The sequence below is a fragment of the Bidens hawaiensis genome, unplaced genomic scaffold, assembly GCF_021521415.1.
Source record: "Bidens hawaiensis isolate Kalapana, Puna unplaced genomic scaffold, B.hawaiensis_p1.1 tig00014336_1, whole genome shotgun sequence".
Taxonomy (NCBI): domain Eukaryota; kingdom Viridiplantae; phylum Streptophyta; class Magnoliopsida; order Asterales; family Asteraceae; genus Bidens; species Bidens hawaiensis.
The window spans coordinates 551,017-565,586 of NW_027492234.1; the positions used below are offsets into that span (position 1 = coordinate 551,017).

At 41.4% G+C, this 14,570-nt stretch overlaps 1 long non-coding RNA gene across 1 annotated transcript in view; it reads right to left on the minus strand.

The window, feature by feature from the left end:
- Positions 1-5,231: 5,231 nt before the first annotated feature.
- The window catches only part of LOC143546406 (uncharacterized), a 64,659-nt gene continuing 55,320 nt past the window's right edge, over positions 5,232-14,570 (minus strand). The window contains exon 4 of the long non-coding RNA XR_013137585.1: positions 5,232-5,242. This is a non-coding gene — a long non-coding RNA (uncharacterized LOC143546406). The remainder of the gene's footprint in view (positions 5,243-14,570) is intronic.

Genomic DNA, 14,570 nt, shown 5'->3' on the forward strand with positions numbered 1-14,570 from the left:
AACATAGTAATTAGTTTGTGCATTATGACCCCCTTTCCTATTTCGGCCTACCGACTCAATGGATTAGGAAACCCGGTCAATTTTGATATGTAATACCTTATTTAACAAACCACCATTTAACTCGTTTATTGTTATACATTAAAATAACAGTACCTATTCGATCGAACCTGCAGTCATCATCCTTATACCAGCGCCAGCATAGACCCCATATTTAATTTGTTTATAGCAACATCCTAGTTCGTGTTCAAGCTTCGTTTCCGCTGTCTGCACTTCGATCTGTTAGACCATCATAACATCATCTTGACAGGTAATTAGTGAAACTATTTTGATCGCCTTCACTCCCTTAACGTTAACCCTAACTCTAATTAAACAAAAATGAAGCAGATTAACGAATTGTATATCCTAGGGTTTATTATCAGTTTGGGGTTATTAACAGTTGGTGTATTTAAAAAATCGTTTTCATACTGTTATCAAATTGCTTAGTAGCACAGTTGGCTGAAGCTTGTGTGTTAGGACTTGGATGTCAGGGTGCGCAAGTTCGAATCCCCCATGGCCCGTTTTGTTCTTTGTTTTTGGGTAGTAACCATTTTTTTAAACATATATACATTATATTTAATCATCTTATGTCATTATAAATAATATATAAGCTAATAATTAATTTATATTTTACAAAGAACCGACATACAAATTATTCGTTTTCCAAATCTTTGCTAAAACTATATATATATATATATATTTATATATATATATATATTAGATTATTAAAACTAATAGAAGTTTTGATAATAGAAAAGAGTTTTAATCTAAAAAATATTAATATCGCCTTGTTAATTAACGCATTAAAAATAAAGTTTACGTATTTTATAAAAGATCAGATTTTACAAAAATATTATTATTTATTATTTATTATCAACTATATTTATTTAAAGAATATAGTTATTAGTAATAAGAATATATATAAACACTAGATGTATTTTTTTTAGTACAAAATAATTATTTAAAACAAATCTCTTTATATAAACTATCCGAAGTTCTATAAATATTTGTTTAAGTATTTTTATAATTAAATCATATTATTAACGATAAAACTTTGATAATAAAATTATCTTGTAATATAATATATTCGCAGATAACATACTCGATCATAAATTCCCGAGTCTATATCTAGTTCCAGTTTCTTTATACGATTCATATTTATTTTCTCAAGTATTCTTTATTAGGGCTTCTCATTGGTATCATTCCTGAATAACTTCTTTTACCGCTTTCTTACCTAATTATATCTCTTGCTTATTTACTAAGGTGAGTAATCACTCCCCTTTTTACTTATTTTAAACAATTTTTGGGACATGTGTGTATCTTATATATTTAACTATTATCTAAAATTCAAAACCACATCTGTTAATCCTTGTGTGTATATCAGTTTATGCTTAACTTGCTATATGCTTACTTGCTTTATTTGAACGCTATTGCTTACTTCGAAAACCGATGTTCATTTTTATGGCAACTGTTTAGTCCTTTCTTGGTAACCAGTGTCCATTTATATGGATTGCTTGAGCCCTTTCTTTATGGTTTGATTGCTTGCTTATATGTTATGGTTTGCTTTCTTTATGGTTTGCATTCTTTATGGTTTGATTGATTGTGTATGTGCTATGGCTTAACTGCTTATCTCACAGGAACAGTTTGTATCTTTCTTTATTTATTATATAATATTATTGTGGTGTCTTAAACTGGTGTTTTACTCACTCTACATGTGTTGTTGACAAAAATTCTATTTTATACCCATATGCAGGTTATCATAGAAATTTAATACAGGTTGGTGAAGACTTAGTAAAGAATTTAAGTTAGAAATAACTAATCAAGATAATTTGTGATATAAGATGTATTGTTGTATGATTATGGATTATGTAATTGTTGTATTTGATTTATTTGAAAACTTAATTTAATTAATAGATATTGTCATTTAAATAATGTTGCATGATAGTAACCTTGAGAGCTGTGACAATCACTTCGCGCCCCGGTATTTCCGCCGTAGGTTAGGGTGTGACTGGGCCGACGGGAACTCTTGCACCGCTCTTACGTACTACTGATACTGAAGCACTGGGTGGTTTTACCTCAAGTGTCTTTGCACAAATCACAGCACCTGGAAGTTCCACTCCAGGTGACCTAGGATATGTCACGGCACCAGCAGGTCCTACTCTGACAGATCTAGGACATGTCACAGCGCCAGGAGGTTCCAAATCTGGAACCCGGGGTGAATTACGAGAGAAACTCACCGGACTCATTTAGAATTAGGCCTAGAGGATGATTCTGATAATTCCGAATCGGCGGGAACTCATCGTCATAGTTCCAAAGCTATGGGACCCTTGTCTCCGGAGGAGTGGTTCCGTCTCCAACAAGAGAAGGTTGTAGCAGAGTACGAGTGTAGGGTGCGTGAAGAGCGACTCCAAGATCGAACTCTGAATTATGATGAATCTCCCAGGAAGTTTTCCTCTCCTCCTACAACAGCGAGAAGGAGTCAGATCCGTCACAACGATCTGACGGAGAGAGAACCTAGGGAAGTTTGGAGAAAGCATGACCGTCCTCGTATGGTCATGCGTGTGCCATCTTACCTTGACGAGTATGATAGTTACGAACTGTCATATCGTCCAGGTGATATCAGCTACTACAGCGGTGATATCTGACTTCATTTGTACAAGGGAACTAGCCGTCCGCTAAAGGTAGTTCGTCAAGCGGTTTATCACAGTGATGCTGAGGAAGATTTTTCAAAGACATACTGCCTGGCTGCCTTTGCCGAAAAATCAAAGTTTATTGCCCGCATAGCAACTGCCCCGTTCCCTGTCAACGCAAAAATCCCAACATTCGTAGGGAAATATGATGGAATGACTTATCCCAGTGATCACTTGCTGAACTTTTTGGCTGTAGGAGGAGTCAGTGGTTGCACTCTTCCTTATTGGTGCCACATTTTCGCATTATCTTTTACTGGTGCAGTGTGGGAGTGGTTTGAGAAGCTTCAGACGGACAAATAAAGAGCCGGGATAACTTTGTAGCTAAATTTTCCCAGCAATTTAGTCAGCAGAAAAAACACACTCGTGATCCATCTGAAATATTAGACGTTGTTAGGCGGAATAATGAGTCGATTGAGGGCTTTATTACCTGGTTAATCAACGAAAGCCTTAATATGGGTGGTGTGAGTGAAGACATGTTGCGGGGAGCATTCCGGAAAAATGTGAAGAGTGATGAATTGATTTGGACGTTAACTGGAAGAGATTGTATGCCCATGTCTTGGAATGATATTATGTCTACGGCGTAGCTGTTCGCATGGACTCAAAAGACTTTGGCAACCAGTAATCAGAAACAGAATTTAAAAGTTGAATTCCAGACTCCGGTGCCGAACAAGTAGGCAAAATGAACAATTTGGTCTAGACTCCAGCCGTCCGCGAAGGCATCCAAATCATTCGACGCCAGATCTTTGATTGGCAACAAAAACAAGGCAGGTTCTTCAACTAGAGGTTCTAAGAATTGGACCCCACTTTCAAAGACTCCTGCTGAAATTCTCACTACGGAGAAGTGAATTTCAGGAAACCACATCCACTCACAAGGAGATCATTTCCTTTATGCCAAGAAACACTGTTCGTTTCATGACAACATCCGTCATAATACGAACGAGTGTGTAGCTTTGAAAATTGAAATTGAGGCGGCTGTGAAATCAGGAAAACTTGGACATTTGGTCAAGAGTGCAAAACCTTGAACTAGTAAGGCTCCCACGCGAGATAATAAGGGCCCGCCCAAAAAACAAGTCAAAGACTTGAACGTTCATATGATCCAAGGCGGGTATAAAGTAGGAGGAAAGAAGAGAGAATATTTGGATGAAGAATGGAAGAATGAACCTGTGATTTTTCCACGAGTTAAGGGAGGCCCTTGTAACAAGAATCCTTTGATTATCACCGCTCTCTTCGGCCATTATCTCTCACAATATGTTTTCTTCGACACTGGTAGCACATCGAATATAATGTACGAACAGTGCTTTAAGCAGCTAGATGAAGAAGATAAGGAGAGATTAAAACCCATCCATGCTCCTGTATCTGGATTCGGAGGCAAAGTGATGCACCCGCGAGGGGTGATATCCTTTCCGGCACTCTCAGTGACGGAATCCATTCAAGAACCGAAGAGGTTGTGTTTTTGGTCTTGCCAGCAACATCAAAGCATGACATCATCCTGGGTAGGGAAGCGAATGGTGACTTTAATGCCCATCCTTCTACAGCGCACGGTGCAGTGGGAGTCCCGACTCGTACCGGTGTGGCTATCATTCACATTAATCGCCATTGCTTCGCGACAGAAAGTTCAAACCCAGCAAAGTTCCGAAGCAAAATCGGCGGACTGAGCCCGAGAATGGGTATTAAACAAAAAGTTCCAAGATCAAACTGTAACAATTGGACACGCTATTTCTGAGATAGTGAGGACATTCTCAAAGCAGATGCTGACAAAAAAACGTCGATATCTTCCCGTGGCAGCCTACGGACATGACTAGGGTCCCGCGGAACATTGCAGAACACAAGTTAAGAGTAAATCCAGCGTTTACTCCAATAGTACAGAAAAAGCGTAAGATGGGTCCAGAACAAACGAAAGTAATGAACGAACAAGTTCAGGACCTCTTACATGCCGGAATCATCCACCCAATCCAATACCAGACTTGGGTCGCCAATCCAGTCATTGTCCCCAAAAGCAATGGGACATGGCGGATGTGCATAGATTTCAAGGATTTGAATAAGGCGTGTCCCAATGATTGTTATCCATAACTGGAAATCGACCTCAAAGTTGATGTTGTATCTCCATTCAAGTTTAAATGCTTCCTAGATGCCTACAAAGGCTACCATCAAATCCGCATGGCGGCGGGTGTTGAAGACAAGACAGCGTTTTGCGCAGACCAAGGCACATTTTTTCTATAAGATGATGCCACTTGGTTTAAAGAACGTATGGGCTACGTATCAACGGTTGATGGATGAGGCATTTAAGAGTCAGAATGGTCGAAACTTGGAAGTCTATAAGGATGATCTCGTGATCAAAACATTGAGGAAGATCAAATGCTAAGAGACATAGAAGAAACATTTGAGACTTTGAGAAGTATTAACATGAAGTTGAATCCAGCCAAATGTTCCTTCGGGACGGAAGAGGGAAAATTTCTAGGAGTGATTGTGACAGGTGCGGGTTTTAAGACCAACCCGGATAAGGTCCCGGCAATAGCCTGCATGCCTTCCCCTTCGTCCCTTAAGGAAGTACAGACACTCAACGGAAGATTGGTTGCATTGAACAGATTCTTAGCAAATAATGCAGCTAAATCTTACCCGTTCGTTTCAACTTTGAGAAATTGCCTCAAGAAGGCACACTTCAAGTGGACCGCAGAAGCTGAACAAGCATTCCTGGAGGTTAAAAAATGCTTAATGGAGTTGTCTACTCTATCAGCACTGTACGCGAGTGAACCTTTGACACTATATCTGTCAGCAACTGACATCGCCATTGGGGTCGTACTACTGACAAACAGAAAGAATGTCCAAACACCAATCTATTATGTCACTAGGACGTTGACAGACCCAGAAACCAGATACTCAATGCTCGAAAATCTGGTTCTAGCATTGGGCTATGCTGCCAGGCGGCTCCGCAGATATTTCCAAGGTCATCCCATTAACGTGATGACAGGGTACAAACTCAAGAATGTGGTGAGCAAGCCTGAATTGTCTGGGCGATTGGCAAAATGGGCCATCGTACTAGGCGAACATGCAATTGAATACAAACCCAGACCAGCAATCAAAGGGCAAGTTTTGGCAGACTTCGTCACTGAAGTCTCGCAACACAAAGAAAAAGAATGTTTAATTAAACAACAACCCCAAGTACCCCCTGAACAAGGATAAGTCTGGTCATTGTTCACGGATGGAGCATTCAGTAGTGAGGGATCTGGTGCAGGCCTTAAGCTAGTCAATCCCGAAGGTCATTAGTTTACTTACGCCATCAAGTTAGACTTTAAAAGTACTAACAATGAGGCGGAGTGTGAAGCTTTTTTGGCAGGCCTACGAATAGCTAAGAAACTTGGGGTGAAGCACCTAGAGGCGCGGGTGGATTCCATGCTGATCGCAGGGAAAATAAATGGTACTTATGAAGCAAAAAACAATGTAATGGCTTCATACTTGTCACAAGCGAAGGATTTGATTCTCCAATTCTCTTCGTGCAAAGTTGTTCATATAAAGAAAAGTGAGAACAAGTCGGCGGACGCCCTTAGCAAATTGGCTTCAACAAACTTCGAGCACATTGCTAAGGATATCCGCATTGAACTCTTGGATCGCCCATCCATCCCGCAAACCAAGTTCTAGTAATTCAGACTACTGTAGAATCCTGGATGACACCAATCATGGCCTACTTGTCATCAGGAGTTCTGCCAGAAGAAAAGGCCGCGGCTCGAAAGATAAGGCACAAGGCCTTGAACTACTAAATACAAGGTGGCATCTTGTATAGACGATCTTTCCTCGGTCCACTTCTGAGATGTGTGGATGCCGAGGACGCGAATTACTTGATTAGGGAAGTTCATGAAGGCATTTGTGGCCTTCACGGGGGCCCGAGGATGGTCATCGCAAAGCTTATGAATGTTGGATATTACTGGTCGGGGATGCATTTGGATGCTGTACAGGAAATCAAGAAATGCGTTTCCTATTAACGTCATGCTCCCAACACACTGAGATCAAAGAATGAGCTTGTTCCAGTAACTTCCGTGTGGTCGTTCCAAAAATGGGCTATTGACATCATGGGACCTTTCCCCGAAGCCCCGGGACGCGTCAAATTTTTAATCGTGGCCATTGATTACTTCACCAAGTGGGTGGAAGCCAAACCAGTCGTATCCATTACGGCATCAAGTGTCAAAAAATTCCTTTGGGAATTCATAATTTGCCGATTTTGTCTTCCGCTAGAACTTGTGAGTGAAAATGGTACTCAATTTTCAGATAACGGGCTACAAGAATGGTTAAAGGAACTTCATGTTACTCAGATTTTCTCATCTGTAGCACATCCGCAAGCAAACGGTCAGGTCGAGCGAACCAACCAGACAATCAAAGAAGGAATTAAAGCAAGGTTTTGTAATAAACGAACAGGCTGGGTCGACGAATTGCCCATATACTCTGGGCCTTACGCACCCAGAAGAATTCAAGTAATTCTGAAACGCCGTTCAGTTTAACCTATGGCACCGAAACTATCATCCCAGCGGAGATCGGGGTTCCATCCGCACGCACTTTGATAATCGATGTCAATGACAAAGAGCTACGGATGAACCTCAACCTCCTTGAAGAAAGGAGGGAATTGGCATCGATCTGCGAGCATAACTATAAACACCAATTGCAGAAATATTATGACTCGCGGGTCCAAATATGTATGTTCGATGCAAGAGACTTTGTCTTCTGCAGTAACGAGGCTTCCGGCCAAGAGCCCCAGGGCAAGTTGGCCCCAACTTGGGAAGGCCCTTACAAGGTTAAACAAGTGTTGACCAAGGGTGCTTACAAGTTAGAGAAGTTAGACGGGACTGAGGTCCCCAGAACTTGGAATGTGGCATAGTTAAAAAAATGCTACATCTAGCAACACATGCTATTTGCTTTTTATCTTAGGCCTGAGTGCCAAATAGAATAGTGAAGGACATGCAATGTCATTTCTTGTAATTTCTTTTGGCTTACCCCTTTTTATGAAGTTTATTAATCCAACATTCTAGTTTCATGTAATATACATTTTCTGGTCCACGCGCCAGATGGGATTCATATGTCCGTATGGCGAGAGTGATGTAATCCTTTATTGACAAACAAAAAGATTCTACAAACACTTATATTATAAAAAATAAGACAAAGTGTACCGGATAAAACAGACTTCTTATATATATGCAAATGGGATTACAAGAGACTTTCAAGATGATTACAAGAAAGATGGATACATGTGATTTACAAAAAATATAAATTACAACGCTACATCTTCTTCTTCCGCATCCTCTTGATCGTCATCAGCGGTTGCAAGGAACTCCTTCAACTATTCGGTCCCATCTTTCTTGTCCGCAAGTTCGATAATTAAACTTTCAATAGATAACATCAAATTGTCAAAAATCTTCGTCTTCTCATCGAGAATCTAAGCGGTGTCTTGACCATGCAAGACGTATTCCTCGAGAAGTTTAGTTTCTTCAGCGAATTTAAAATATTCTGATGTGTTGTAAAACACACTTACTTTCCATAGAATTTTATCATGATTTACGTACTTTATTAGTTTAATTATTATGTTTTATGGTTTGATTATGCTTGATTTTACAAAGTTGAATGTTTATTTGTAGGTTATGAGAGTTGGTGAAAAATGAATGATATTTGAAGACTTTAGGGGCTTAATTGGTCAAGTTTCAATACTACAACTCAAGGCCCGACCCAAGACCACAAATTAGAGCCTTTCATGCCTTATTATATTAATTAAAAGAAAAAAATAAAAAAAAAACCCTAACACCTGCCCATTATTCCAATCGGACAGCAAGCAAGGAAGAAAAGAAAAAAGTTTGGCGGCTAGGGTTGGTGGTTGTGACGGCTGGAGAGGAAGAAGAACACCAAGGAGAGTCTTGTGCAGAATCTAAGGGTCTTATAATCTCATAATCTCAGCTCATAAACCCTAAGTAATCATCCATAAACCTTGTCTTTTGTTCAAGAACCCTAACTAGTTAAACTTGATCTTTTTGTTGGATTGTTTTGCAAGTAACTTAGAGATTGATTTGTGTTTGATTGTTCTTGATCATTGAATTAGTTTTATTATGTTTATGATTAGTTATATGATGTTTAATTTGATATATTGCTGCTGTCCAAAATCAATGAGTGGCTAAAGTAGTTAGTTCTACCTAGGTTAGATGATTATTGTTAGGTTTTAGTAAGTAGTTTGGATTGTTAATGATCATGGCTTAAATTGTTAATGTAAAGTTTGGTTTAACATTGAATTAGGTTGTGTTTAGTGGCTGTGAATTTGTTAATTACACTTATAAACCTCTTGCTTTAATTAATTGAATGAGTTTTAATTGATTGTTGCTTGTTAGGACTCTTTACTTAGTGTTTAGGGTTTGTTTGCGGGTTGATCAACCGTAAGGTTTAAGTGAGTGTTTTAATTGAATATAATCAGCGGGTAGACACCTTCCTTGAGACCGAGAGGTGATAGAAAGTAAACTCGTATCATAGCTTTTACTTGTTAGGATTAGTATCGCGCGATAGTGGGTTCGGTTCTTGTCGGGTTTGGGTTTGTGAGTGATTAGTTAACCTAGTTTAAATTAAACTGAATTGTTCCTCTATCCTTGGTTGCGTAGTATTCGTCTCCATTAGGGTAGTGTGTCAGTGAGACTGAGAGGAGAGTCAGCATTAGAGCACGTTAACAATTTGTCATCCGGTTTTGTTCTTAAAATCAATTAAGGGTAGGTTAGAGTTTGTTAGTGAGACCGAGAGGTAATCTATCTTTCTTGAGTGAACCTTAGTTGTGTCAACCTTAGGAACCAATTTCGTGAGATTCTACAATCCATTAGCTTACTATACCTTCAATAGGATTCTTGCCTAGGTAGACGATTTTCCCAATGATAAATTGTATTTTCACACTTTCGTCCAGTTTTTCTTAAATTAAGTAATTTAAGTTAATTAAATTAAGTTAGGTTAAATAGTTAATAATATAAAAATAATTTAAAATATATTCTTCTTAGGTGAGTCTTATTTAGGGTTAAGTATTAGATATGTTTTCTCGTGTCCTTGTGTTCGACACTCGGACTTCCGTAGTGTTATACTATTAGTGTCGGTACACTTGCCGGTTTTGTGTGGCTTCTTTAGGAATTTCGTTTAATAAATTTAAAGCTTAGTTGTGAGAGCATCATTTTACACACATCAAGTTTTTGGCGCCGTTTACGGGGACACGGTTAGAGGCGTATAAAGAACGACTCGAGTTAGGACTTGCCTTCTTTACTACTTGTTTTTCTTATTTGTTTTGTTTGTTATTTTAAAATAGTTTAGCTAATTTTAGTTTAATTTGTTTATTTTAATAGTTGTATGCGACGTATTCGATCTCTAGGACCACCAGAAACCGAAGGATTTTCCAAACCAGAGAGAGCTTCATGAGAAACGCCGTACAAAACCGTCTTCCAGTTCATCTACGTCCGTCGGTAATACATTCTCTTCTCCTACTTTTTCTGAACCCGTCATTAGGGATAGGATTATGGGCAACGCGAATCCCCCACCGAGGAGGACAGTTGCAGACCGGGCCCGACCGGTCGATGCTGGCGCGAGATCCAGCATTGCTCCACCAGCTATAGGAGTTCAAACGACTTGGCAGATTCATCTAATGTTCTGAACATGATTGCTTATTCTGCTCAATTTCACGGGTTGCTCCATGAGAACCCACATGCTAATATCACTCGCATTACACGAATTTGCGACACATTACATCTTGTCGGCGTATCCGAATACGCCATCAAACTCCGAATCTTTCCGTTCTCACTCGTTGATCATGCGAGTCTGTGGCTTGAGTCCCTCCCATAGGGATCCATTGCTACTTGGGCTGCCATGCAGACCCAATTTCTTGAAAGATACGATCCTCCAGCTAAGGCCGCTCGTTTGCGTAACCAGATCCATTCTTTCCAGATGGAGGACACCGAGAGCTTCTACGAGGCGTGGGAAAGGTTCAAAAATATACTTGCTTTATGTCCGAACCACGGCCTACAAGACTGGGCGGTTGTAGAGAAATTCTACAACGGAGTGACGTACGCGACTCAGAGTATGCTCGACACGGCTTCGGGAGGTAACCTATTGACGATGAAAGATACGGATGAGTGCATTGCCTTGTTTAACGGTTTAGCCATGATTGGATACCAGCGACCACCAGTTAAGAGTACAAAAACCGTCGATTCCCTATCACGCGGTATGTATTCGGTCGACACGAGAACCGCACGTGCGGCACAAGTTGAGGCGTTAGCAAAGATCGTGAAGGACTTGCAGGTGAAAAGTAAGTTATGTGAGATCTGCAGAGGGGGGGCATGATACCGTTCAGTGCCCCGTAGGTTTTCAAGAGGAGGCAGTCGACTTCGTTAATAATCCAAACCGAAATCAAAACTCTTTCAATTCTTATAATTCGGGGTGGAGAGATAACCAAAATTCCAACTGGAGGAACGAAAATCAGTCCGGCTTCCAGCAACATCAGAGCCTATTCTAGGATTCCGGTGAAGGAACGAGTAGTAGGGAGAATAAGCCCACATTAGAGGAGATGATGGCACAGCAGACACAGATGCTGTCACAACTCATGACTCGAGAAGACTCCCGTCACAAAGAAACTCAAGAGAAATTTCGGGAGCACGAGTCATTCATGAGAAATCAAGGAGCGTCAATTCAAAAATCTTGAGCGTCAGATGGGAGAGATAGCAAGTCGTCTAAATGAGAGGTCGCCATGTACACTTCCAAGTAACACTGAACAAAATCCGAAGGCGTTCGCGAAAGCTGTGATGACGAGGAGCGGTGCAGGAGCACGTAGCGAGCCCGTGATTCAGGAAACGACGAGAGGAGTCATTAATGAACCTGCGGTAGATGTAGAGGAGCAGGTAGACGAGGAGATTCAGTTGGAGTCTCCATCAGCCAAGGTGCATCAGAGGCACAACCCGGGAAGTACAGAACAGGCCGAGAACCAGCCACTACCCAGCACACCACCGAGAGTCTACAAACCTAGACTCTCATACCCCGGGAGAGTTCGTAGGGATAGAGAAGAGGAGCAGAACTCCAAATTTCTTGATCTTCTGAAGCAACTTCATCTTAATATTCCATTCCATGAGGCACTTACGCAAATGCCCAAATATGCAAAGTTTCCTAAGGATATTCTCTCGAACAAAGAGAAGTTAGCCGAAGTCTCTTCCATTCCCCTCAGTGCCGGTTGCTCTGCAGTCTTGCAGAGAAAGTTACCAGAAAAGATGTCTGATCCTAGGTGTTTCACGATTCCCTGCATCTTGAGTGATAATACGGTTGTTCATGCACTGTCGGATCTTGGTTCCAGTATTAATCTCATACCGTATTCCGTGTATCGCAAGTTGGGTCTAGGCGAACCGAGGCCTACCCGTATGAGTATCCAGTTTGCTGATCGTTCTGTGAAATAACCCCTAGGGGTGGTCGAGAACATGATTGTTCGTGTCGACAAGTTCATCTTCCCGGTGGACTTTGTCATCCTGGACATGAATGATGACGATAGTGTCTCACTTATCTTGGGCCGACCATTCCTTGCCACTGCACAGGCATTGATCGACGTCTGCGAGGGTAAATTAATCTTAAGATTTGGGGATGAGAACGTCACCTTTGACGTTCGACAGTCACTGAAACACCCCAAGTCTGTTGATGACTCCTTATACTTCATTGATACCATCATGGAGCATGTTGGGGAGTTTCTCAGCGAAATCTATGGAGGATCCGCCTCCGACACCCAGATTCTTGATAGGGAGATTCCAGAGATTGAAATGGTTGCCGTAATCAATCAGTCCTTAAATGACGACACCAAGTCTCAAGTCCCTAAATCTGGCGTGTCTGCTGAGATCGTACGAGACAATCCAATGGACCGACCTTCGGTCGAGTGTCCTCCTTCTTCCTTAGAGCTTAAGGATTTACCTTCCCACCTTGAGTATGCGTTTCTAGATGAGGAGAGGAAGCTTCCGGTTATCATTGCATCTGCTTTGACGGAGGTTGAGAAGGAGAGGTTGTTGAGGGTGCTACGAGAGCACAAGGAGGCTATTGCATGGAAGATTATTGACATAAAGGGTATTAACCCTTCGTTTTGCACTCATAAAATCCTCATGGAGTAAAATTTCAAAAATGTCGTCCAGCCGCAACGGCGACTTAATCCGAAAATGCAAGAGGTCGTAAAGAAGGATATCATTAAACTCCTTGATGCGGGGATCATTTTCCCCGTTTCTGATAGTTCTTGGGTGAGTCCAGTCCAAGTGGTTCCTAAAAAGGGTGGCATGACTGTCGTCACCAACGAGAGGAACGAACTTATTCCCACTAGGACTGTGACGGGATGGCGAGTCTGCATCGACTATCGCAGACTGAATGATGCCACCAGGAAAGACCACTTTCCTTTACCTTTCATTGATTAGATGTTAGAGCGTTTAGCAGGTCAGCAGTACTACTGCTTCCTAGATGGTTTCTCTGGGTACTTCCAGGTTCCGATAGCTTCCGACGCAGGAGAAAACCACTTTCACCTGCCCTTACGGAACGTTTGCTTACAAACGTATGCCGTTCGGACTTTGTAACGCTCCGGCCACATTCCAGAGGTGTATGGTGGCCATTTTCCATGATATGATCGAGGACTCCATGGAGGTGTTCATGGACGATTTTTCCGTATTTGTGAGTTCCTTCGATCATTGTTTGTCAAATCTTGAGAAATTGATGTCTCGCTACGTTGACACCAACCTAGTCCTTAACTGGGAGAAGTGTCATTTCATGGTTCGCGAGGGCATTGTTCTAGGTCATCGGATCTCAAGTGCGGGGATAGAGGTTGACCGAGCAAAGGTCGAGACCATTTCCATTCTTCCCCTGCCTACTTCTGTGAGATCTATTCGTAGCTTTCTAGGTCATGCCGGTTTCTACTGCCGGTTCATCAAAGATTTTTCTAAGATTGCGAGACCCATGACCAAACTTTTGGAGAAGGATTCTCCATTTGTTTTTTCTGAGCAGTGTATCGAGGCGTTTGATCTTCTAAAAGACAAACTCGTCAACGTCCCGATCATGGTTTCTCCCGACTGGTCGTTACCATTCGAGTTGATGTGTGACGCGAGCGACTTCGCAGTCGTAACGGTTCTTGGACAATAGAAGGATAAACACTTCCATCCGATCTACTATGTGAGCCGGACATTAAATGGCGCACAGGAAAGCTATACCACCACCGAAAAAGAGCTTTTAGTTGTGGTGTTCGCTTTCGATAAATTTAGGTCCTATCTGGTTCTGTCCAAGACGATTGTTTATACGGATCCTTCCGTTATTCGATATCTCTTCAGCAAGAAGGATGCTAAGCCTCGTCTTATCCGATGGATCATGTTGCTTCAAGAGTTTGATATAAAGATCCGTGAAAAAAAGGGGGCCGAGAATGTGGCGGCAGATCATCTTTTATGTCTAGAAGGAGTTGATTTAGGAGATTCGGGGATCAAGATCAACGATCGTTTCCCGGCGGAGAGTCTGATGTTTGTTACTGCACAAGAGGAAGGTTTTCCATGGTTCGCTGATTTCGCGAACTATCTTGCTGACGGATACCTCCCAAAGATACCTTACCAGCAAAAGAAGAAATTCTTTGCTGACATCAAATTTTACCTTTGGGACGACCCATATCTTTTCCGCATTGGTGCTGATCATCTTATTAGAAGGTGTGTAGATGTCAAGGAAGGATGGTAAATTTTAAGCCATTGTCATGTGGGACCGACAGGAGGTCACCAAGGTGTGAGTTCTACGGCGAAGAAAGTCTTTGATTCTGGTTTTTACTCGTCGTCTATCTTTAAGGATGCTCATCTGTTCGCTAAGTGTTGC